The sequence below is a fragment of the Ochotona princeps genome, chromosome 2 (genome assembly GCF_030435755.1).
Source record: "Ochotona princeps isolate mOchPri1 chromosome 2, mOchPri1.hap1, whole genome shotgun sequence".
Taxonomy (NCBI): Eukaryota; Metazoa; Chordata; class Mammalia; order Lagomorpha; family Ochotonidae; genus Ochotona; species Ochotona princeps.
The window spans coordinates 46465307-46490830 of record NC_080833.1 but is presented as its reverse complement, the minus strand read 5'-3'; positions in this window follow the sequence as shown (position 1 = coordinate 46490830).

Genomic DNA, 25524 nt, shown 5'->3' with positions numbered 1-25524 from the left:
TTGTCTAGATCTGGCTGCTGCACACTAAGTGCTAAGGCTTGAGGATGGCTGACTGCAACATTCTAATATCTGTGTGCCTTGTCCTGTGACATGTGTTATGCACTGAGACAACGTCTGTTGACCACAATAAACTTCCGAAGATTGGTATGATCTCTGTGTGACAGATGAACAGACTAAGACTTAGAAAGTGTAAGAAAATTTCAAGTGGCAGATCTTGGAGCTTGTCTCGCATTTAATTGACCTCACAACCTGCTTTAGAGCTCTCCATAAGAAATCTTATGAGGAGAGAAGGAAGATTCCCAACAATAAGATGAGAGCAATTTAGTTAAAAATGGGCCCTAGTGAGGCTTGGGGTGAGGGGTAAGGGAAGTGACTATGATAAGCCTCACCTACTCACACTTTATTTTGTTTACCTGCCCTGGCTCAGCACCCTCTCTACAACATTCCTTTCCTTCACTCTCACTCCTTGGTCTATCAATACATGCATTTGAGGAAGTGTTCAATTTTTATGCATATTTGAAAAGTCAGATTTACTGAATCATTCATCATTTTCTTAATAAATATTTTGAAGCTTGAATCTCATGCAAAACCAGCATATTCCCTTGGAGCCCTGGAAACAAGTCATGAGGGTACAGATGTATCGTTTCTATTCAACTTTATAAATATTGTTGAGTGAGGAACCCCTCCCCCCATCCAATATGTGTAAAAGGATGAAGCGCAATGTCAAGATGCCTCATGCCCTGGGTCTTATGTGGAAGGCCCACAACTCTTCCCACCCAGATTTTTCTGAGGACTCCACCTAGCTGATGATAGGGGACTGAGTCTTCCCAGGCACCAGAGAAGCAAATTATCCAATATCACCTTTTTGGGGTGTTGTAAAGACAAATGCAAAGGCCTACTTTTCAGGGAAATTCCAGTCACCCCTTTTAGAAATGGGTTGATATGAATAACGTACCGAAATAAAGGAAAATTTCCATAATCTTTCAGATTTCCCCAGCCATATTTTTGTACTCAACTCATTCTTTCCATGCTGTGATGATCCCTAGCAGCTTGTCAATTTGCTCTTTGTGTCAGGATGGAATTATGTAATCTTCAACCCTCAATCTATGTAATCACACTCTGCCTTTGATGCAGCTGACCTTGCCCCTTCTGGAAGTTCTCCCTGGTTTCCCATTTCCAAGAACGAGGTTGGCAGTTGAACTAACAGGATTCTCCCTCCTACTATTCAATGAGAGGTTTAGAGAGGCTTTGGCAACATAGCTCCACCTCACTAAAGCTCTGAGTCTTTATTTATAAAATATATGACTTAAAAGCTTTATGAGACTGGTTAAAGAGAATAAAATAGAGAATGCTCTAGCACAAAATTGTGCTAGACACACCAGGAGCTCACTAAAAGTGAGTTCACTATCTGTCCTCTCCTTATAGACTGTCACCTTCAGTCAGTCTTTCCTGTTTTGTAGATAGTTGCCATACAGATGTTCCATCAACAGAAAATTGCTTTGGAATTACTAGTCATCATTTTCCTGTCATAAAGGATAATATTTTAACTTTATTTTATCTTAAATGTATCCATAGGAATAGGAATGGGAGAAGGTGGGGAAGGAAAAAGAGAGAGAGAGAAGAGAAAATTAGACTTACCCATCCAGTTGTCCTTTCCCCAGGTGCCTGTGGTGCCCAGTCTCCAATGTACCTGAGAGGGACTCAACTTCTTGAGCCATTATCCCTGCCTCGTAGTGCATGGGCAGGACATTGGGAACAGGACGCAGTGCAGAACTCAAATTTAGGCACTCTAATAAGGAGTATACATGCCTTAATATTTTGTGTATCACTTCTCTTACAGAAGAAGAAATTATCGTAAAACTCATAGGGGCTCCATTTTTTTTAATCCTTTGCTAAAACATTTCTCAAACAAGTCAGGGAAGACTTCATAGCCAGTTTTCATCTTCACAGTGATATTGTTTCCCAAGTCCATGGATTTTGCAGGGCAGAAGAATCTTGTCACTTTCATTTTCATTGCTGAGGATAGAGATCTTCTGCCATGAATCCTTCATTCCAGTGAAGACATTCTTCAACTGATCCTTCTAATCTATCTGCTGTTGGCATCATACTTAGGGCCCCTTTTGTCAGATCAGCAGGAAGTGCTTTTGTAAGTAAAATGAGAGTCTGTGTCAATGGAGAAATCACCAATTATTTTGGGAACGTTTCTTACATTCTCACTGCCATGATAGGCACTCATCTCTTTTATGACAGGATAATGCTAGTGAATGGAGTAAACAAGCATCAGCAGATCAGTGAAATAAGACTTTGATGCTTCCAAACGTGATTAGCTTAGACTTTGCTTCTCCATCCCAATTCACCTAGAAAGTGTCATCTCATAACTCATCAGCAAACAAAGGGACCCTGCAGACTCTCACTTAAGGTCAGAAAACCAATTTTCTCATCAATATCAATAACAAAGAATTGGAGTTATTGCTCAGATTGCTGGGTTGGCACTCTAATGAGCACTTCTGATTTGTAGGACTTGTCACAAATTGATGACACTCACCGTAGGAGCTGTCTTTGTTTGGGTTCCTTAGGAGGTGACTTGAGAATCCAGTTTTACCTGAGATTATGAGAGGTGTTCATGACATTGCATATTGTACAAAATGCACCAAAACTAAGTTGGCTTAAATATTTTGTTGTAAGAACTCCTCGAAGTACTCTCACATTTACTGGGAGAGGAGAGAAGAGAAAGCAATGCTGACATGGAAAAGTTAAGCCAGGCTATGGTCCCACTTGGGCATGGTGTGAGGCTGCTGTTTGGTAGCCTCGTGGTGAGTGGTGGGCTGTGACCAGGTGGACTGGGGCTGGTGGCTGGTGGCTGTCCTCAGCAGCAGACGATTCCTGGGAGAGCACAGCAGCTGTGAGTCATTAGCAGCCAACATGCACAGCAGCTGGGAAGAGAGTGCATCAGCCCAGTTAGAGGGGTTCTGGGCAGGGTACCAAGAGTGTCCACTATGAACATAGAATGAAAGAAGCCTGGACCACTGCTTATTAGCATACATCATTAAAGACAGCACAATCTTTTAAAGGTGAAAAATCCAGAACCCAGAGAGAAGAGTTGAAGTAAAAAAAAACTCTTCTGCACACACTCGGAGCCCTCTTCTCTTTGATCCAATTATTGTCAATGCTCAGAGCACAACTGAAATTCCTGCCCTGTCTGTCCTTTGTTCTCCAAGGATCTTCTGGCTACATCTCTTTTAACTCAGGATTCACTTGCTGTGGAAAATGTGAGATGCCTTTCCTTTTTTTCCTACCAAGCAATTGTAAATACCCTGAAAACCCATCTCATAATACCCAGAACAGTAAGCCCAATAGAGATCACCTTTAGGATTTTGTAGCACTTTTAAAAACTATCTAGAAGGACTTCCATTCTTAGAGCAGGTGACCTGTAGTTGCCCATACAGTATTTATCCCTGCGCTTGCGCTGGCTTTATAGATCTCCTACAAATACTTACGGAACATTATGGATTTCTTATAGAATCTCATAGATTGTCTATAGGAATTGTGCTCCATAAGTCATTCACTCAGCTCTTTGTTAAATGTTTAGTACTTGCCAGACCAGGTGAACAAACCTGCCAAAATCTCTGCCCTTCTTCTAAGTATAGAGAAGAAAATCAATATACAAGAAGGTAATAAATAAGTAATATCAGAAAGTCTTTAGTTACATTGAGAGTGACTAAGGTAAAAAATTTTGAAATTCTTAAGAAAGGGCTTCTCATGTGAACTGAAATCTAGACTATGAAATAAATTCATCCAGCAGATGACCTGACAATAGAGTCTCCCAGGCAGAAGTGGCTGCAGATATATCACCATGAGTCAGAAGCAAGTTTGACATAATTCAGGCACAGAAACAATGTCTGTGTGTCCAGGAAATGGTGCAGAAGTGGGAACACGTGAGAACACTGAGAAAGTACTGGAGAAAAGGAAATCAAAGCCATGATACCTTCCTTAAGACACATGCTATTTCCATAAGGCATTGGCAGGTAGCAATACAAATACTTTGCAAATCTTCTATGCCTATGAACAGTACTGTTTCAATACTACCAGTGTCCCCAGAGACTGGTGTGATGATCCCATTTCACTGTGGATTGGTTGTTAGAACTTGATGTGTCTTAAATTCTTTGATTGCTAGAGATGACCAGACGTCAGCGGTCACATTGTCGACATCTTAAGATGCTTTGCAATTGACCAAGTCTATCTGTGCTTACACAATCATGATAGATTGCATGGACATTATTCTTTAATCCAAGGATGTCCTAAAAGATACATTTATTTAATTTAGTTCTTATTTCTATGTGTTGATTAATGCAGGAAATTAATCTGAAGCAAGTATTTGATATATATGATTCAACTGGCTAGATATAGTTCTCCAGTAAATCAGTAGGTTTGTATTAGTTATGTGCACATGTTACAGACACACAATGACAATGGGTCACTTAAACTTACTTATCTGAAAGGTAGAACATAGGTAGAAGTATAGACCATAAAAGCAAGATAATTTCCCTCTGCTGCCTCACTTCGCAAATGGTCACAAAGACCAGGACTGGGCCAGGATAAAGAGATTCGTCTGAGTCTCCCACATGGGTGCAGGGACCCAAGACTTAGGACATCTGTTGCTGTTTTCCCAGGCACATTTACATGGAGCTGGTTGGAATCTGGTGTTGCAGGTGGCATCCTAAGCCAGCATACCACAACACCAGCCCTGACAGTGGTTTACAAAAGATAGAATTCTGTTTCTTTTTCATACAGAAGTCTGAAGCCCATGATGCTGGGCCAGTTTGGCAGTTGTACTGTATACAGTCATCTTCAGGATCCCTTCTCTTTCTAGCTTCCTGCTGTGCCATCCCGGTAGATCTCCAGCCACCACTGCACCCATGTTCCAGAGAGAAGCCTGGGGAAATGGAGGGTGAAAAGACAAGGGTGTGTGCTAGCTATTTTTTGGGGAAAGCTTTAGGAAATTGTTTCAACATCCTTCTACTTCATATTGATCAGAATAGCCAAGGTGGTTGTGAAACTCAGTCTTTATTGTAGGTGGTCACATTCCTGGTGGCATATTCTCAAAACAGGAAAGAATGGGAAGATGGATAATAAGAAGCAACCACTTTCATGGCACTTGGAATGGGCACAGCTCATGTAACTAAATTCACAATAGTTTAAATACTCAAAATCAGTGACAAGGAAGGTAAAACAAACCAAAATTCAATTTTTTAAAAGACAGGAAGTTCAATATAATGCTGCCAACTTATGATTTTTCCAAATGAAGCCATAAAAGGAAAACAACTTATACCTGTCTCTCATCACCACAATCATCTCATGCAGAAAGAGTTTGTATAACAAAATAAATAGAAAGGACTTTCTTAATGGAGTAAATTTAGCTTTTATTGGTAGGTGGAAATAGGGAATTTTTTTCACTTCACCACAAGGCAATGAAAACTTCACTACAACTCAGTATTATTAAATGGTGTTTCACACTGAAGGCATTTCTTCTAAGAATGTGATTTTTCTGTTTGAAAAATCTTCACCAACTTGCAGCAATGAGGACCATTTACTTAGAGCAGAGCTATGAACTGAGGGACCTTAGATCAGAGTCTATTCATAGACACTGTATTTGATTTCATTGGCAACTTTTTTTTGTCATTTTGAGGGCACAGAGTGTTGGAAATAATTTAGGTTTCATTATCACATGTGAAACAGAAATGATTTCACGTGTTATGAAACATTCCGTCCTAAAGCCTGTGGGAAGGTGGGAGGCTCTGGCTCTGGCATGCCAGCACCTCGTTTCCACATGGTCATTCACAGCTGGATGAGGCTTGGCAGCAGCTGTCCCTTTAAATGAAATCAATGCTTGCCAGCTCATTAGGTGTCCCACCTGGCTTGCACTTCGCCTTCATACTGTATCAGACTCTTGTGGAAATCTGACCATGTGACTCCTAATTTGCTGCTATTAATGTACAGGCATTACTACATATGTTGCTAAAATTTACATCCATCTCAAAGCTGAATATTGGCATCCCAATTTGATAAGATCAAAAAATGAAGAGTTGGGAAGACTTGCTCAAGACAAATTAATACCTGCCCACCTGGAATTTGAGCCCAGGTCTTTCTGACCCAAAACCTGCTCACATATTTTTCACTGTTGGATTCTGTTTTCCAGTAGGACCCTGACCCATGTCTCTGTAGGCCCTCAGACAGGTGGACTTACCCACACCATCTGGGTTTGATGACTTCCTTGGAATTAGCGGAGAAAGTTTGAATTTCCTGTTTTCTTTGCAGTATTATTTTAGACTCCTTTTTGTATTTATTTTTGAGGGGAAAAACATCCTGGGATGGAACGATGGTTCAGAAGAGGACATTGCCATCTATCATGCAGATGCAGCAGGCATTCAAACAGCTCTGAGCACATAAATTGGTTATTTAATCGGCCCTAGCTAATCCATGGAGTGCAGAAGCTGCACCAGGGAATCTGCTTCCACATGTGGGATGGGCACATGTGACACAGCTACGGGTGTATGTAGCAGCTGCCTAGTGACCCTCAAGGCCTCCCTGACCCTCTTGCCTCTTTTTGGCTCTTGGTTGCTTTTGGATAGGGTTTCAGAGTATGCGGATAAACTGGATCATTTCATCAGAGAAGCAATTCTCAAGTGGAACAAGCTTCTATAAAGCATATCTCTTTCTGATTCTTTTTACTCACAGCCTGACTTCTGTACTCTGAGCTCAAGGCTGAGAACTTCCATTTGGATATGGGAAAACAAAAACTCCAACTCCCTCCTGTGTTCTTACTGCAGAGCCCTCACTTCTCTTTGCGAAGGACTGTATACATACAAGGCCCATTTATCAAGATGTCATCAACTATGCCAGGCCATTCTGCTGGAACAGAGCAGCTCTACCTCTTTCAGTTCATTCCAATTGAACTGACCATTGTATGTCAGACATGAGGGCACAATAGGTGTGCAGAGAGTAGCAAGAGGTCACTCATTCTGCTGTGTAGGACACATGAACGCAGATCATCCATGCTCATTCGTGGATTCAATGAATCCTTTTGAATGCACCCTAGCATCTAAGTTTCTGTTCTAGTCAACCCGGAGACAAAGGGAAGGAGTCCAGTTTTAGTGTGCTGTAGCCACTGTTAACAAATGACCACAAACTCAATATTTTAAAACAATGTAAATTTACTGTTTTAAGGTTCTGCAAATCAGAAGTCCAAAATCACATTTACTGGGCTAATACCTAGCTGTTGTCTACCTTTATTCCTTCCATGATTTCTAAATCTTTTTCTTACCTTTGCCAAAACAAAGGAGTTTTCAGAACTACATTTTTTGGCATGTGGCCCCTCTCCCCACCTTTCATGCCAGAAGTACATTGTTTTCTCTCTCTTCTTTGACTCATACTTCTGGCATTGTATTTTTTCTCAACTTTAACTTCCTTTTCTCAATCTTACATCAACTCAGGAATAATCTCCACTTCTCAAGGGTGTTCAAGTAATTACATCTGCCAAGTTTTTTTTGTTTTTTGTTTTTTGTTTTTTGTTTTACCATATGAGGTCACATAGTCACAAGTTCTAAGGATTGGGCTGGACATGGAGAACCCTGAAATTATTATTCAGCCTATCATAGAAACAACTAGAAAACACACACCATAAACACACACACATATACACATAATGTAAGAAAGAGATTCATGAAAGCCATGTGTTCTTTCTTTTTTATGTAAACAAAATATTTTATGTAAACAAAATGAGTCTTGAGACTGTCTGTGGTGGGTGCTTGGAGCGAAGAAGTCAGTGGAAGCAGTAAATGCAGAGATCTGAGTGAGCTTGTCATTGTAGAAAACACAAAAGAGGCCAATGGGACTATGTAAGAGCAGGAGTCGTATAAAATTCAGATATGGAACTTGGGACTGGATCTAAATATAAAACTGACATACTTGGAAAGATACATCCAGAGAAAGAAGCAAGTCCACACCAAAACAGTGAAAGGGCTGAGAAAGTGTCACTGAAAAAGCAGTCTAGGGGTTGGCATGGTGGCTGAACAAGCTAAACTGTCTCCTTCAGCACTGACTTCCCCAAGGGATTTGTTGGGTTTGAGTCCCAACTTCTCCACTTCTTATCCAGCTCCCTGCGTATTGCCAGGGAAAGCAGCAGAGGTTGGCCCAAGTTTTGGGGGCCCCTTCACCCATGTGGGAAACCTGGTAGAAACTCCTAGTTCCTATCCTAGCTTCAAACCATCGCAGTTCTGGTTGTTGTGGCCATTGGCATGTGAATCCTCACATGAAAGACTCTCGCTCTGGCTCCTTCCCTCTCTCTCTCTGTTTTCTTCTCCATATATAATTTTGCTTTTCAAAAAAAAATCTTCTTTTTAATGCTCATTTATTTCCGTGTAAGAGCAAGTGTGAATGAAACTTTGGAATTTGTAATTTAAAAGGACAAATAGGAACTAGAACTCCAGGTGGTAAGCTAAGAATCGGAGGGTTGGCCTCTTAGCTCTGATATATTTACTGAAATAAGACCTTGGGCTTGCTGTGTATCTTCTCTGAGTCTCTGGTTTCTCAGTTTTGAAATGGGAATAATACTCTGAGAACAGACCCTACTTGAAATCTTTGGGCAAGTAAATGGACAATCAATAAGATCATGTACCAGGACATGCAGTTCATGTTTAAAATGACGGCACATCACACCAGCAAAGTGTAATGAGTGAAAAAAAGTTCAAGGCTGAGGAATCCTTGGGCATGTTCCGCAGATGATTCAGGTCCAGAGGAGGAACTGGTTCCAATGCCTCACAGTTAGCACTGCGCAAGCTGTGAACACCTGTCCTTGCTGCCATTTGCAAACAGTCCTAACAGGAATATTGGTTTATTTTCCAATACAACAAACTGATCATTAATTTCAAGAGATACTAAATAATCTATTTTAGTATCTGGAGTATGAGGAACAGAGAGAGGGAGACAGAGGGAGAAGGAAAGGAAGAGCATCCACAGCTAGGCCAGGTCAAAGCCAGCAGCCAAGGATTAATTGCAGAGTCCCAAATCCTTGAGCTGCAATCTTCAGCGTTCCATGGTTCTTGCCAGGATGCTGGGTCAGAAGCAGAGTAACCAGAACTACAAGCAGTGTTCCAAGATGGGATGCAATCCCTCTAAACAGTGACTTATCCGACAGCAAAATATGCTGTTACTGTTTTAATCTGCAATAATAAAATTATTGATAATTCTCAATTTCCAGAAAAGGAAACCAAGATCCTTTTCTGCATATGGCAAGAAAGGTAAGAAAAGTGCACAAGGGACCCTATTTAATGAACTTTTTCCTTCCTAGAGTGGGGATAAATATCAGGCATTCTTACAGCCTCTGATCAGAGAATCACAAATGCAAATATTTGCAAAGGCTATGCAATGAACCAAAATCATAACTTTGATTGGTGAAAATTCACAGAGTTGTATCATGCCAGAATGGGGAGCGTAAGGCATGCCCTAAGGCATTCAATTTGCAATTTATAACTGGCAATTTATGACACCGAGTCATTGTGTCAAATGAAATCAATATATTATGTCTTCACAGTGACTTCCCCATTTGACAGATAAGGAAACTGAAGCATAGGTGGATTAACTTCAAATTAACTGATGAGCCTAGCAGCTAGGCAGTAAAATGTAGGAGTTCGGCAAAAATGTTTTGTGATCTTTGTATACTAGGATTTGCATCTGGCTTAGGTCTGTGATATTGAAAAGTTGCTTAACCTCAATAAGCTTTAATTTCCCTGTTTTGTAATTAGAATGAAAATTTTCACTTTGAAAAGTTGTTTGAATACTAAAAGGTATTCCAAAAGAGATCAGATATGTCAGTATTTGACCATGTAGCATGTCACAAGCATATAGTAGAGAGTAGTTTGTTCAATAGTGTTTTTGATAATGATAATGTCTTCAGTGTATTCCAGGTGCATATTTTAGTCATGGCCCGCCAAGCCTTCAGACATGGAAGTTCAAAAGCTTTGTGGTGAATTTTTTCAAGATTCTGCCAGTGACAAAGCCTAAACCCAAGGGGACAATGCATCTCTTTCTTTGCGTTTAATATCTCTTCAGCACATTGGTTTAATGATCAGAGGACAGATATAAATTTGCACATGGGAGAGAAAACTCATATTATCAGAACTTGAGGTGACCTTACTATTCAGATACAAACATTTAATCAGCAAGGTTAAATGATACATACATATATTCAATTTTAATATATTTATAAAGTCTCCTTCATATAAATTCATAATAACCACATAATGGGTTGTACGACATGTATATGAATCTTCATATATATGTATATATTTACATATATACTCATTCTTATCTTTGGGTAGATGGGGACATAGGACATAGGCTTTTTCTGGGAATGGGCATGTCTTGGTGTTAGGATATTATATGCTGCACATGGGAGAAGGGAATGAGCTTTAGGTGTTGGCAGTCCAGAAATCCTTCTTATTGCCTCTAAGTTGCTCACTCTGATCTACCTGAAACATTTAATCATGAACCCTCTGATGACCTTCCATGTCAGCTGCATCTACTTCCCTCAATCAAGAATGGGCTGTTCAATTGAACACCTGCCATATACTTGCTTTCAGACTTGTTTTTATTTGATTATGTCTCCCATGTGCTGATTGGCTCTCATTTTTTTCTTTGTCCCCATTTCCGTTCATTCTGTTAACTATTTAATGACATCACAAGATAAAAATGAATTACATGTGCATGTTACAACTTAATCCCATACACAAATGAGAGGCTGAGAAAGCCTGCAAGCAAGCTACGAAGATGTCCTGCAAGGACTAGACAGTGGGAAGACAGGGCTGATGGACCATGCCCAAGAGTAGAACTGCTGGAAGGGATGGACAGAAACACATTTGGGATATATTTTCAAGATCAGATTAAAAAAATATTCATGGCATCTAGTTTATGTGGATTTGTAGACAATAAATCATTAAAAATGAAAGGCAAAAAGAATGGATTTCAGTAGAAAGCATTGTGTTCAGGGAAAAGTGTTAAGGTATAGCAGGTAAAAATTCCACTAGGGATATCTGCATTCCATTTTGTAGTTCCTGGGTTAGTCACACATAATCCTTCCATCCAGCTTCCTGCAGATGTGCCCAAGAGGCAGCAGAGGGAGGCCACAGTACTTAGACTTCTGCCACCCCATGGAAAGCCCAGATTTGGTTTCTGGTATCTGGCTTCAGCCATGCTTACTCTGGTTTTTTTGAGCATCTGTGAATTGAAATGGGGCACAGAAGATTTCCGTTGCTTTCACACTACTTTTCAAATAAATAAATAAAAGTAGAAAAGATGTAAAGTACAGTTCTGTCATGTTGCCAAAAAATCTAATGTTTGTGCATGAAAATTAAAGATGCCATGCCAGAAGAGTAAGCATGGAGTAGGGGATAGAATTGGAGAATTACTGGCAATGGAACTTTCAGCCTTTTGGATTGTGAAACAGTGTGTACACATACAAACAACCAAACACAAGATGCTCATAGATATTCCTTTAAATTTGGTGTTATTTTTCTGTAACTCAATTTAATGTAAATAAAATTCTGCTCATAATGCACCAAGTTGATTTAATGACTCATCAATATGTCATGAGAAATATTGGACTACAAGGTATGGCTGACTGAAGATCTTTAGATAAGAATGCAAATTCTGAATATGGTACCCAAAGCCATCAATCAAGACTTCACTTTAGGGATTAAACTGTAAGTGCTAATATGAAAGCTACAGCGTTGGGAAATATGAGCTCAAGGAAGAAATCATTAGTAAAGTTGCTAAGATTTGACACTATTCTTATGATTAAGGAAACAAGTGATTGTGAGTATGACAAGCCAATGAATGAGTAAGGCACATTTTATTGTTCTGACGAATTTAGCAAACATGAATTTAGGAACATAGATTTGGAAATATGAGGTGAAATTCATGAAAACATAAGCTGTGACTTCAGGACCATAAAAAGAGTGAGGAAAAAGTATAATATAGCCTATCATGATCAAATCTGGTAATTCATAGACAACAGACTCAAAGCAGCACTAAACAATAGTAAAACTACTATACCAATGCATGAGGGGGGAATCGGGTGCGATCCTGACAACCTCTTAACAGGAGGTCATGTGCGTGGAGCAGGGGGGCACTCCAGGGTAGAGCAGATGGCAAGGAGAAAGCCTGGATCCCAACCATGAAGACTCCCAGACCTTCACCACAAACTACTAATACGAGCAACAAGGACTATATCCCAACTGCCAAGGAGGCCACAGGGAATTGGATGCCCTCGGAGGCCGAGTACTCTGAGGTCACCCACCCCTAACCGGAGCTCCCGCAGGGGATGGAAGAAGTCCAAACACTACCGCGCAGAAACCAACGTCATCGGAATGACAACCAGAAGCCCTGAGCGGTCCGCAGAAACAGAAGAACAATAAACGTCCCTCGGGACCAGGGAGGAGAGCTTTCTCTGGACCGAGCCTGGCTCCACCTCTGGACCCCCACCCTCCCTTGCAATGACCATCAGGATCGCTCCGAAAACCCCTCACAGCAAACAAACAATCATACAAACTAAAAAAAAAACCTAAAATAAATAGACAAACAACAAAAAGTAGAGCTTGGAATTTGACAGGAAAGAGCTGGCGTGGATTTGCTCATGCCTCGCTGGGTGGGACACAAAGATTAGTCACTCCTTACCATGGTGTTGGGGACTTTCCTGCACACCCCCCCCCCAAAAAAAAAAATGTTCTGCACCTTAACTGCTGACAAATGTCTTGTTAGAGTTACAAGCCAGTCTAGATTATCCTAAAATCTGCCAAGATCAGTAAAATTAGACTTCAACACAACAAATGGCTAAATACTAAAATGAAACAGACACGAGACAGCTGAATGGTACCTTATAGCCATTTTAAGGTATATAGCAGCTGGTCCTGTATATGAACTAAAATTGAAATGTCAATGAGCTAATCATAGGTTGTGGTTAAGAACTTGCTTCTTTTTTGTTTTGTATTGTTTTGTTTTGTTTTTTTTAACATACTGGTTACGCAAAACCTTGTCAATTCCATAATGTTACAAATTGCTGTTAATGTTATATTGAGACTCTTAATTGACTGGGATGATATTCTACCAGCTCTGACTTTGGACCAGAAATGGTCTCCCCAACAAACTGTTCAACCCATCTGGACAATGAGTAGCTGGACTCTATGCTGGGTATATGTTTGCAAGGAAAGAATCTTGATGGAATTTGAACTGTAATACTGCATCAAGGTGGAGGAATCCACCAGGGGGGAGGGGTGTAGGGAGGGGTGGGGGGATTCCCAGAGCATATGAAACTGTCACATAATGCATAATAATTAATAAAAAAAAAAAAAAAAAAAAAAAAAAAAAAAAAAACATAAGCTGTGACAAGAAGCGGAATTTGATTGTGTAATCAAAAATATGTATCAATCAAGGCTTTGCCCTTGAAAAACACGGCAGCATCTTTATGCATCCAACTCTGAAAACATTGTTATCAAGCATGAGTTGTGCTTTCCATCCTTCCCACATGTGTGTGGGAGGGATGAAGGCTGCTACAGAGTTTCTCAATAAATATCTGTGTGAAAGAAAGTCCTCCAATCTACTTTCAAGTTTATTTTCATTTTGTTAGCACTCATTTACTGAGCACCTGCTACAACTAAGATTAGAGAAAAACATGGAATGAAGTAGGACCGTTCCTGTTCTCCTGACTCTCACAATCATTGGAAAGACAGAAGCAGTGGTCAATAACTCTGGGCGCTGGGAGACTTGACAGATATTCTGTGAGGTATGTAAAAGACAGTAGGAGGTCAGAGGAGACGGAAATTATTTCAGCTGAGGGAGCATTGCTTCCCATCTTTCAGTTCTTCCTGTAAATACCCTGTGCTCTGAGCAGCTTCCCCTGATCACTCTGGCTACAGCCTTGTGTAACCCATCTCCCCAGTGACATGATCTCACCAGCCTGCTTTATCGTTTTCATGGAAATCTTTATTATTATAATTTTCTTGATATTGGCTTTTATAGTCATATATTATTTAGAAAACGCTGTCCAAGGTACCAAATACAATAAGTAGGGTTTTCTCATCGGAATCTGGATCTAAATGACAATTATCAAAGGAAATATGGAAAACTCAATTAGAAATTTCATGTCTCTCACAAATGTGAAGGACAGAAACAGGTTGTCACAGGATTTTTTTTAATGCAATGAGAAGGGGCATAAGGAAAGAGTGGGGAGCAAGAGAAAGAGAGAGATTGTCTGATCTTCACCTGCTGTTTTACTCCCCAAATACTCATAACAAGCGGGACTGAGGCCAAGTTCAAGCCAAGAACAAGGAACTCAGTCTGATCTTCCCTGAGGGTCGTAGGAAACCAGCTACTGAGCCACCACTGGCTACCTCCCAGGGTTCACACTAGCAAGAAGCCAGGTCAGTGTCAAGATGAAAACCCAGGCATCATCAGTATGGAGTGCAGGTGTATCATGCAAGATTTTGAGGCTATACCAGATATACACCTCAGAATAGAATTTTTGAAGAATTTTCTTTACCCAGAATTAAGTCCTGTGGCCTCCAAGAGGAGACATGAACAGACGTCTCTGATACATGGACCTTAATATGGCTACTTCCAGAAACATCTTTGGGATTAAATATGCTGCCATTATTACTGTGGCAACATGAGCTATCCCAGAACTTAGTGGTTTAAGGGAACCAATTAATGTCATACTGTATGGTTCTGTGGACCACTAATTCAGACAAGGTACATTGAGGAAGGCTCATATCTGCTACAAAATTATGTGATAACTTGAACTGATTTCTAGCCAAAGACACTGTACAATACATCTCTCTCTCTCTCTCTCTCTCTCTCTCTCTCTCTCTCTTTCTCTCTCTCTCTTTCTTTTGTTGCCCCCTTATGCGGCTAGTAGTATGGGCTTTCTTGATTTTTTTTGCTTTATGATAACACAATAACTAAGTACAAGTTTAAAAATTTTTATGTAACTTCACTGCTGACATAATGCCTTCATCTATGTAATTTCATAGAATCAACACGTTAGCCTTGGAACTTGGCTCGATCCACAACTGAGACTGTTGAGGGACAGAGAGGATGAAAGCAGCTTGTTTCACATTAAGTTCTGCAGTTGAGATCAGGACCAACACTGTTATCTCCTCGCCCGGTGTTCACTGCATGCCAGCTCACCTTGTGTACATGCACCCTTCCATCTACACTGACATCACATGGGATTCCACACAGGGCGGAGATAGCAACAACCAGGCATTCAGGGCAGTGGAGGCACCTTGCTTGCTAGAGAGGTGCCAGCATGTGCTGGCTCAGATAGAAAGCTCAGGATTCATGGGGGAATTGGGACTGGGCTGTACAGCAACATCAAATTTAACAGTGTATGCATACCTCTGGTGAATATGCAAATGTTGCTGGTACCAGAAGTAGGAGGCAAATCACACTTCCTGAACAGCAGTGTTAAACCACTTCCAAAGGGGTGTGTCAGAAGCAGAGTAATGAGATTAATCCTCTTCACCTGTGAATTACCAGGGGCTTTGGGTTACGTCCAAAACCATCTGACTTGAGTTTGCTTTGCTTAGTCTCTTATGTAAACTTCATCTTAATGGAAAATGAAGTTTCAGAAACCAATAAAAAATGGGAAATGGTAGAAGACACAGCTGTGAATCTATCTGCTGAAAGGACTACAGGATAAGGGTGCTTCAGTTGTGCCTGCCCATCCAGCGGTAACTTAGTCGCTGCTGTGGTCCCTACTTAATTGATTTCTCAAACACTTCAAGGCCTCCCACTGTCTGGTAGAAAAGTATAGACAGTGGGGCTGGGTTGAAGTGTTCAAGGGACAGTTCAGTCTTACTCCTGGAAATCAGAAACCACCTCTTTGAGGAAGAAGCGTCCTAAGCAAGATCCCAAAGCAAAGATGAATAAAGCAACTCCTTTACTGACAAGCAATCTGTCACTTATTGTGATGAACAAATGTCACCAAGGTCCTGTGGAAGCTGATGCTCATTTGTTAGTTGAGGCATCATTTATCCAGTCAATGGTCATCATTTACCATTCAGGTCAATCAGCACTGATAACCCCTTATCTTGGAATTAGCATCCAAAAAATGTTTTGTTTTTTGTTTTTGTTTTTGTTTTTTTCTGGGTAGGGAGGCAACATTTTTCCCTTTAAGTGTATGAAAGAAGGATTAACACACAAGGTGCTTTGTCCTCTTATCCAATGTTTGGGTGTGTGATCCTTGTTAAAACAAATAGACCCTCTCATACCAATCATATCCTAAATCTGCCAACATTTCTGTGTTTTCATGAGCTTGATCTTGCAGCCTCATAGCAAAATTATTGAATATCTAGAATCCTCCTAGTAGTTCATGTATGTTTCCTTTTAAGTTAACCAGATCCATTTCTGTTGCTTGCAGACAAGCAGTTCTGATATACATTTCCTTATTCATTCACACACTGTCCTTTAAAACCCAATCTTGTTACCTGCAAGGGAAAAAGAGATGTAGTGGTTTAACATCACTTGCCCCATTTTCTTTTCTAATCTCTACTGATCTGTGCCTGGACTTCACCATGCTTTATGAGTAAATGAGTTAACAAATACTTATCAATAACATTGAAAAGTCAACATTTGGAGATCATCTAATAGATTACTTAATCTTGATCTCTGGAAAGTCACCAACTCTACAAAGTCTCTGGAGAAAGTGATGGCCTTGTCATTTTCCTAGGACACATCCCATGGGTTGCAAAGTAGGTTTTTAAATTTACATTCTCATTGCTTAAATGGAGAAACTAAAGCTCAAAAATTTAAGAAATGAAAATGCTACATAAATTATGGAGATGTGGGAAGGCAGGAAGTCATAGAATTTAGAATGATTCCTTTAGGAACTATGGAGACCCTAACCCTGGGTAAATGAACTGTTAGGCGTTAATATGTATGCAGTGTTTTCCATCTATTAGTATTGGCAGATTGGGAGAAATTGAGTCTGCATGCATGGAGAAAGAAGCAGATGAAAATAGCAGAGCTAACCAGGCATCATCAAAAAAAAAAAAAAGAAAAGAAAAAAAAAGAAAGAAAGAAAGAAAGAAAGAAAGAAAAGAAAACCTTCCTTTTTAATTAAAATTAAATGTCCACTGTAAGAAAAAAAAAGATGAGCAACAAATACCCATAGCCTTGTTTAATCACCTGTGATGAATTCTAATTAGGATTTGAAAATTATTGAACTTTTTTCCCCCTGTTCACCTTGGAGCTCTGAAGGTGAATTTCAAAGAGTACAGCAGGAATGAATATTAAAAAGTTTGTTTTATACTTGAATGCCAGAGCTCCCATCTCATTTTTCCATTAAAGCTCAACTTTTGAAATTTTCCTCTGGTTTGCAATAATTACATCTTCAGCCTGACAACTCATTACATGACAATGCTTATGCTAATGTGATTCTATAGGCGCTAGGAGAGGAAAGCATTCACTTTTCACTGGCTAGGATTTAGAGAAGTGCTTTCTCTGTGGAGCTGCCTCAGCCCATCCGCAGCCCTGGGCTCCACGCCCCTTGCTTTGAGGAATCTGGCATCTTGTAGTATTTCCACACAGACAAGCAGCCTTGTCTGCCATATTTTTTTCTCTTTTTCTCATGTACCTGGTTGATTTTATTATAAATCCCAATGTGATCTAGAATGGGTGGGAATGATATCTCTTATGTGAAGTTTTCGACCTCAACAATGAGACAGGTCCCTTTACCTTACTGTGGAGTTGTGACTTTTTAAATTTCTCAGTATTGTTATTGTTATTCTGATCCATTGTGTTGACATCTGGGATTGAGTGCTTACTCTGTACTTGGCCCTGTGCTGTGTTAGAAGTGTGATGGAAGCTGGGCTGCTGCCTGCACTGGGCTTGCATCTTTGCAGGGCAACACCATGTACACAGTGGGCTGTTCCCACAGTAACAGCATTGCTTCAGGAGCACAGAAACCTGTCTGTAGGAGGCTTCCCCAAGAAGGAATCCAGTGGGACCCCTGACCTAAACCCAGACAGAGGGACCTTAAGGGACAAGAGGATGTAAAGAACTAGCAAACACACCCAGCACAGCACCACTGTGATGCAAGAAAGGGACGGTAATGTATTAGAAACATTCTGCGAGACAGGTACTATTTTCATCTCTGTTTTGTAAGTGATTAAAAAAACAGAAATTGGAAGATTTGCCCAAGGACGCACACCCAAAGAGTGTTGGACTCAGAATCACCAGTGCTCTGTGCACTGCTCTGTAGCCTCACCTGGAAAGTGATTTAAAATATAGTTCCATATTTTCCCTATATAACCAGGAAATGCCTTTCTCAAAAAAAATTACCAGGTGACTTGAATGCATATTTGAAACTAATTTGCATTGATTTGGTAGACTGAAAAAAAAAAACTTAGTGAATGAATAGATGAATTAACTTAGCATCCTGGCTCCAGTGTTTACTGTTTCTGTACCTATTTTCCTTGTCTAAATTAAAGGGAAATTGAACAATTTATAATATAGTACCTATGAGAATCCCATGAAGTCCCACCCACTAAGCTTGGTAGGTTGTGTGAGTGGTAGTGCTTACCTCATTGTTATTAGCAGGTTCCCTCTGCGCTTGACTTGACTTAGGTAGACCGAGAGAATTAGACTAAAGGACCTCAGATCAAGGCTATGTGGCTGCTGTAGGTTCTGAGACCCTGAGAGTGGAGTGCCATTGTGCTCTGGAGGTTAGAAACGTGCTATTCTGTTCTTGCTGCTTTTGCTACAGCCACTGTGGGAGCAAACTGCAGACAAAGCATTTTGCTTTGTCCCTTTCTTGCCAGTGTTACACAGCCCAGGAGGAAATTTTTCTCGGGATTGACTCTTGCCGTCCTTGTTCACCACTATGACTCTTGCTTTCCCGTTTTTCTGTAAAAGATTTTAGAAAGAAGTGTATGTTGATTTGCTGTATGGCTTCTTGATTAGATGGCAGATTTGTAACCAGGGTGGATGTGACAATCAGGCAGGCTTTGATTAGACCTTTCTGATATGTAAATCCAGGTGGATAAGATAAGTGGCATTAGGCTGGAGCTGGCAACAAAGGTAGGAAGAAATCCCAGGTGACTGGAATTAAAGACCTGTCTGAGCTGGGTGTTGGTGTGAATGATGTGAATTTCAAAGAGCCCGGGATAAACACTCACTTTCAGATGGGCTAATTTATGCAGGAAGTCATTTGCGAAACCAATTCTCTCATCCCACGGAGTACACAGAAACCAGCAAAAAATGGTTACACACTGGAATGTAAACACTGTTAATTGGTAATTAATGGGCACACCTACGAAGAAGGCATAGGCCAAATTAAATTGATTGCTGGAATCCTTCATTGATTCATGAAATACTGTGTATATATATTTACAGCTCTTATTCCATTCAGGTGCTGTGCTAAGTGTTGGAGATAGATAGAAAGAAGGTTGGATTCCACCTTCTCAGAACACACAAATGAAGGGGACAGAGTATGACTGAAACATAAATATCATTTCCCTCTCTTCATTTATCCAATCTTTCAGTTCCTTGGTGTTAAACTAAGCTACAGCTTATTTGAGCAGAAAGGCAGATCAAATCCCACAGTGGACTCATTTCTGCATTGCTCCTGCCCAAGTGCCTCTGACAGCAGACATCTGGTGGGCATGCTCTCAACTCTCTAAATAAATAAATAAATAAATAAATAAATAAATAAATAAATGAAATAGGAATGGATGCGTGAATAGAAACATCCATTAACCAAATAACTGCATGGGTAATTAATTACTAATTGTACTAAGTGCTAGGAAAAAAAATATGTGGCAAAATACTCCAAGAAAACAGAACAGGATGACTTAACTTTGTTGGGAATCCAGAGAAGTCTCCCTCAAGAAAGTCACACCTAAAATGGCATTTGTAGCCAACAACAGTCCATCAGGTATAAACACACATAGGAATGTTGGCTCATGTGCATGAGGATGGCACATATGAAGGCAAAAAGCCTCACTGATGTGGCAAAACTGAGGTGCTAGGATGCATGTAGGGCAGCAGGCCTGGTTATGTAAGGAGGTGATAGCAAGAAGTAGGTGCAGGTCAGAGTATATCCAGGATGTTATGTAATGCTTAGGAGTTTGTCAATGCCAAGCCTCCTAACATGAATACCATATGGCAGGGCACCCTTATAGCTCCATATAGGAGCATTTCAGAAGCAGTGAATGGTGTCCCAGCAGTTATGCTAGAGGAGGGCCTTTGCCACCTGCAACAATGCTACAGACTCAGTGAAGGCAGGGATAAGAATGCATTAAGGAACAGTTCAAATTGGAGGGCTTACATACAAAAAATAAAATTTAACAGAAAACTGATGTATGAAGGTAGAGCTAAAGGAACCTACAGTTATCTTAAAGCTGCCACTCATTCTCTTCATGTATGGTCTTTCCTGGACAAACCATTGAATGCCTCTGAGTCCCAGAGAACCGAAGTTTTAATGATTTCTTGTAGAAAAGGCTTTGTCTAGAGCATGCTTCATAGTAGGTGCTCACTTTTCTTCCTGTAACTAATTTCCAAATTAACCACCTGATCATATATAGATGAGACATTAGGGGTCATAAAAATTTGTTCTTATTAAATATTTGCTCAGAGCTTACTTCACTGGAAGGAAAGAAAATGAGCTTTTAAAATCAACAAATGTATTCAAAATAGAGTGTAAGGATCATGACTTCCTGAACCACAAACTTCCTCAGTTTAAAATTTAGATAATAAAATAAAACATTTCTGTCTGGCAAAATAGCATTGTGCTGTGGATTGATGATTTCAGGCAACTCACAGCTGCTGCTCTCGGGGTTGATGGAAGGCTGGGAGAGGTTGGTAGCTATAAGGATTAATTTTCGTATGCAGACCACAAAATACTCTTTGGTACAGCAGGTCACCAGAAAATTGTGCAGTGTTATTTCCATATAAGGGCAGTCTCATTCAGGGAAATTGGATGGTAATAGTTATCTGTAGTCCTTGTCCGTTTTTCATCTTCAGTAATGGAACCCCTCTTTCTTGCTCATGCTGGGAATCTCTCATGCCCATCACAGCCTGGGTGCACAACAGGTGTGGCCAGAGGACCACTCTTTCCCTCTTCACAGTGACTGGCTCGAAGCTAGTCCATTGGAACATTTGCTCAGAATTTGGATGGAAAATTTGAGAACATGGTTTGTTTCCCTTCTAAGTTTCCTGGATACAAAGATAGTGTTAATCAAGAGGTACCAAAGCCCATCATGGTCACCACTTGGGAGGAACCTCTCCAGGAGAGAAGCAAGGCAAAGCAGAGTGTCTTGATTGATGTGATCTGTGCCTTCCTGAAGGATGCTACTCTGCTTAACTTCCCAAGTGCATGACCAAAGCTGTGTTGACTTCTTTGTGTCATGTATGCTGAGTTGCTGACATCCTATGATCTGCACATGTATAAATCCCACAATCAATCATTTGTAGTAAATGGGTGCATTCAGAAAACCACTGTAATAATCATGATTCAGAAAACTATTGTAATAATCACAATCACAATGCATGTGATTTTTAAGACTACTTTGATTGTATATTCAGGTTCGTAGCAGCACTATGAACAGCAGCCACAGGTAGAAGCGACCCAGAGCCTACTGACGGGTGAATGAATAAAACACAATGTGGTCTTCACATATAATGGAATAGTATTCAGCATTTTTGTTAAAGATTTATTTATTTATTTCAAAAGTCAAAGTTACACAGAGAGGAGAGAAGAGGGAGAGGAAGAGACAGAGATGGAAAAAGAATGATCTTTCATCTGGTTGTTCACTCCCCAGACGGCCACAATGGCAAGTGCAGAATTATGCTGAAACCAGAAGAAAGGAGCTTCTTCCAGGTCTTCCACCTGGGTGGCAGGAGCCCAAATATTTGGGGGCATATTCCACTGCTTTTTCCAAGTCATTAGAAGGGACCTGGATTGGAAAGGAAGTGGAGCAGTCAGGACATATGGGATACCAACATCATAGGTGATAACTTTACCAGATACTCCAACATCAGCCCCACACGCTCAACCTTAAGAAACAACTCTGTCACACACTATGACCTTGATATACCTTGGAGATATTATGCTAAATGAAATAAATAGGCACAAAAGTGAAATACTGTCTGATTCCATTTGTATGAATCATTTGGGGTAGTAAAATTTGTAGATGGGGTAAAATGGTGATTGCCAGATGGTACAAAAAAAGAAAATATTGTTGAGACAGTATTCAATCAATATCATTTTGGTTTTGCAAGATAAAAATGCCCTGCTAGTGATGGGGTGCAATGCCAATGTGTTTAATGTTCCTGAAATACATACTTAGAAGTAATAAGATGGTGTTATAGGCTAAACTACATCTCCTCAAAATTTCTGCCTTGAAACCTCAACCTCCACCATGACTATATGTGAAGATAAGATTTTAAATAGGATCATGAAAGTTAAATGGGGAGGTTATAGGATGGGCCCCAATCCCATAATTGATGTCTTTGAATCCTATCCAATATACTTATTGTCCTTACAAGAAATACAAGAGACATCACAGTCCTTTCTCCATGCCTGCTCAGAACAGCCACAAGAGGGCACAGCATGAAAATGCCCATCTTCAAGCCATGAACAGGGTTCACCAGAAACCCTCATTGCCTGTGCCCTGATCCTATCAAAAGCTCTAGCCTGTCCCTAGTGGCAATCAGCATAATGACGGCAAGGTTTTAGAGTGAAGTTAAGAGAACATTGATTTTTGTCAATAGTTGAGTGGCCCATGGGCTGAATGTCCCCTCCTTCCTTTTCTTTGTGAGGCACGTGTATAAATTGTGGACTAACTAGTGTCCCCTCCACCTCCAAATTCATCTGTTGTATTACGGAAAGCAAGAGAGATCACACTGGACACAAGTGAAGGATGTTAGGAGTATTTATTTGCCAAGCTTGGCGATGGCAGTTCCTGCTACACTCCAGGAATCAGCACACCACATAGCCAAAGTCAGAAGTTTTTAAGGCCTCGTTGACATGCATCAGCCAGGGCTTTCCAGTCAACTCAGGTGGTGCATATTACCAATCAATCAACTTATACTTTAGGCCATTCAGATACAGAAGTAGATAGTTGTGGTTAGCCATGCTCTGAAACCCAGCACTATGCCAGGGTGCTGGCCCCCTCTCTACGTCTCCCAAAATATCACATCTGCTTACTGCTTGGGGGTGTCATTAGCTGGGTACACCCACTACAGTTGAAGCCTTCATGCTGATGTGACTGACTGTTCGAAGATAGAGTCTCTAAAGAGGTAGTGAGGTTAAATGAAGGCAAAGAGTCATGTCCTATTTCAGTATGCCTGTTGCTTCTGTAAGCAATAAAAAGGAAGAGAGGCCAACAAGGAAAGTGCACAGAGGGAAGACTTATATAGATGACCGGCAAGAGGGAAAAAGAACGCAGGAGAACCAGCTCCACTGACCCTTTGGCCTTGTATGCTGAAGTCCCCAGCACAGGGAGAACATTAGTGCTGTGTTTAAGCCACTCAAGCTGGGACATTTTTCTATGAAGCCCTAGCAAACTGGCATCACATATAATTTGAGGATTTTTGCCTAAACTCGTTTCCATAAGTTTTGGGACAATTCTTTATTTTCCGAAAGAGTGTTTGCAGGTACATCTATGTCCCTGAATCCTCACAACAGTACTTGCTATAAGGCTTGTACTCATGGTTAAGCCAAAAACTTGGTTATAGTTTTAACTTGCAATGCATTCTGCAACTGGGGGCGAGAGGAGGGTCAGGAATTTTCGTAGCCATATTGGCTACTTCGTTTTCTTCCTTCAAATTTTCCACTCATTTTTATGTCAGACAGCTTGGATTTTTCTTTATTAGTAAAGATGTCTATAAAGCCGAGGTGTCTTTATATTCTCAAGTGTCACAGAATTATCCTTTCTCTCTCCGAAGTTTAGTAAATATTCTCCCCAGGCTATTTCTTGACTTGAGCTTAATGCAAAATTATTTCTTATCAAAGCATTATCTCTCTTTTTAAATTTCACTTTCAATAATAACACTTTCTAATGTCTTGCCTATGACAACCCCATAGAAATATAGAAATAATTATTTTTTTAAATATAGATTTTTTTTCCCAGAATCCATTTAGGGGTAGAGAAAAAGTAGTTATTCTTCTTAAGCAATGATGAACTGATTTTCCTAACACATTAATGTAATAATCCATCTTTTTTTTCCTGTTTTAAAACTCTGCCTTACTGAACATTGAAATGTTTTGTTTTCATCTATTTCTGATTTTCTCATTCTGTTGCAGTAGTGTACCTGTAATATTGTGTTTAAATTGCTATTATTTTTCCTCTTATATAGTAACTACTCCCCCCCAAATACTATATAATTAAGAAAATGAGCCCCCAACTTTTGGGGCTTTCCAAGAATCAAATAATTATTTTTATTTATTCTATGTCTTTTGCCTTATAACTGATAACACAACCTCTCATTTCTTCTTCAACATACATGAGTAATGATAAGACTACCATCCTGTTTACATTTAAGATTTTAATTCTGATATTTACTGAAAAACCATTAATCACTATTATATCACAATAACCTCATTTGATAGGGATGTAGCTATCCTAAGAATTTAGGTAGGACTTCTGCTTAAATTTGCTAATAATTAACTTTACCATTATTTTATAATATTATCAGTGTCAAGAATAAAATATTGCAGATAAACTTTAAGGAAAGACCTTTTCTCTGTGCAGAATTAAGTGGAGTAACTGAATCCAGATGTTTCTCCCTAGGTTTAATGCTTAATTTAATTCTTCCTGGTAGGTAGTAGGTATGCCTCCTTCCCTGTAAATCCATAACAGATGGTCCTAATGTAACTTTGTGAAATGATTACCAGATTCTATGGGGAGAGGAGCAGAGGAAGACCCTAGGCGTGGAGAGAGAAGGGCAGCAGGAATCACAGGGATAGTGGTTGAGGACATGACTTCAAGCCAGCCACAGAGGGACATGAGCATGAGACCTAAGAGTGGCTTCTCAGTGCAGGGCCCGCTGATCACACAAGTACCATTTAACCCCTAAGAGGTCTGATATCTATACCTAATACCTAGTTTCCAATGTCAAATGGCATGTTTGTGACCTAGTGACCTCTGACAAGTCTCTTCCCTGCTCTAAGTCGCTGTTCCCCTCACTATGAGATAGAAATAAATCTATGCCTGTCTTGGATAAGGGAAGAACTAGAGCAGATATTTTAAGCTGTCCTTTAGCAGCATCACTGAAACAATGCACCCCATCAAAATCACGTATCCATCACTGAGAGTGATATTACGTTCTTGTGGTCAGGGACTTCTGTGGGACTGAGAAAGTAACAGAATTAAACTGTGAAGATCAGGCATTGAGTCTGAACTCTGTCCTTTATTAGTTAGCTGTGTGACCTGGAAAAAAAATTACACAATCTTTGTAGGATAGAGTCTC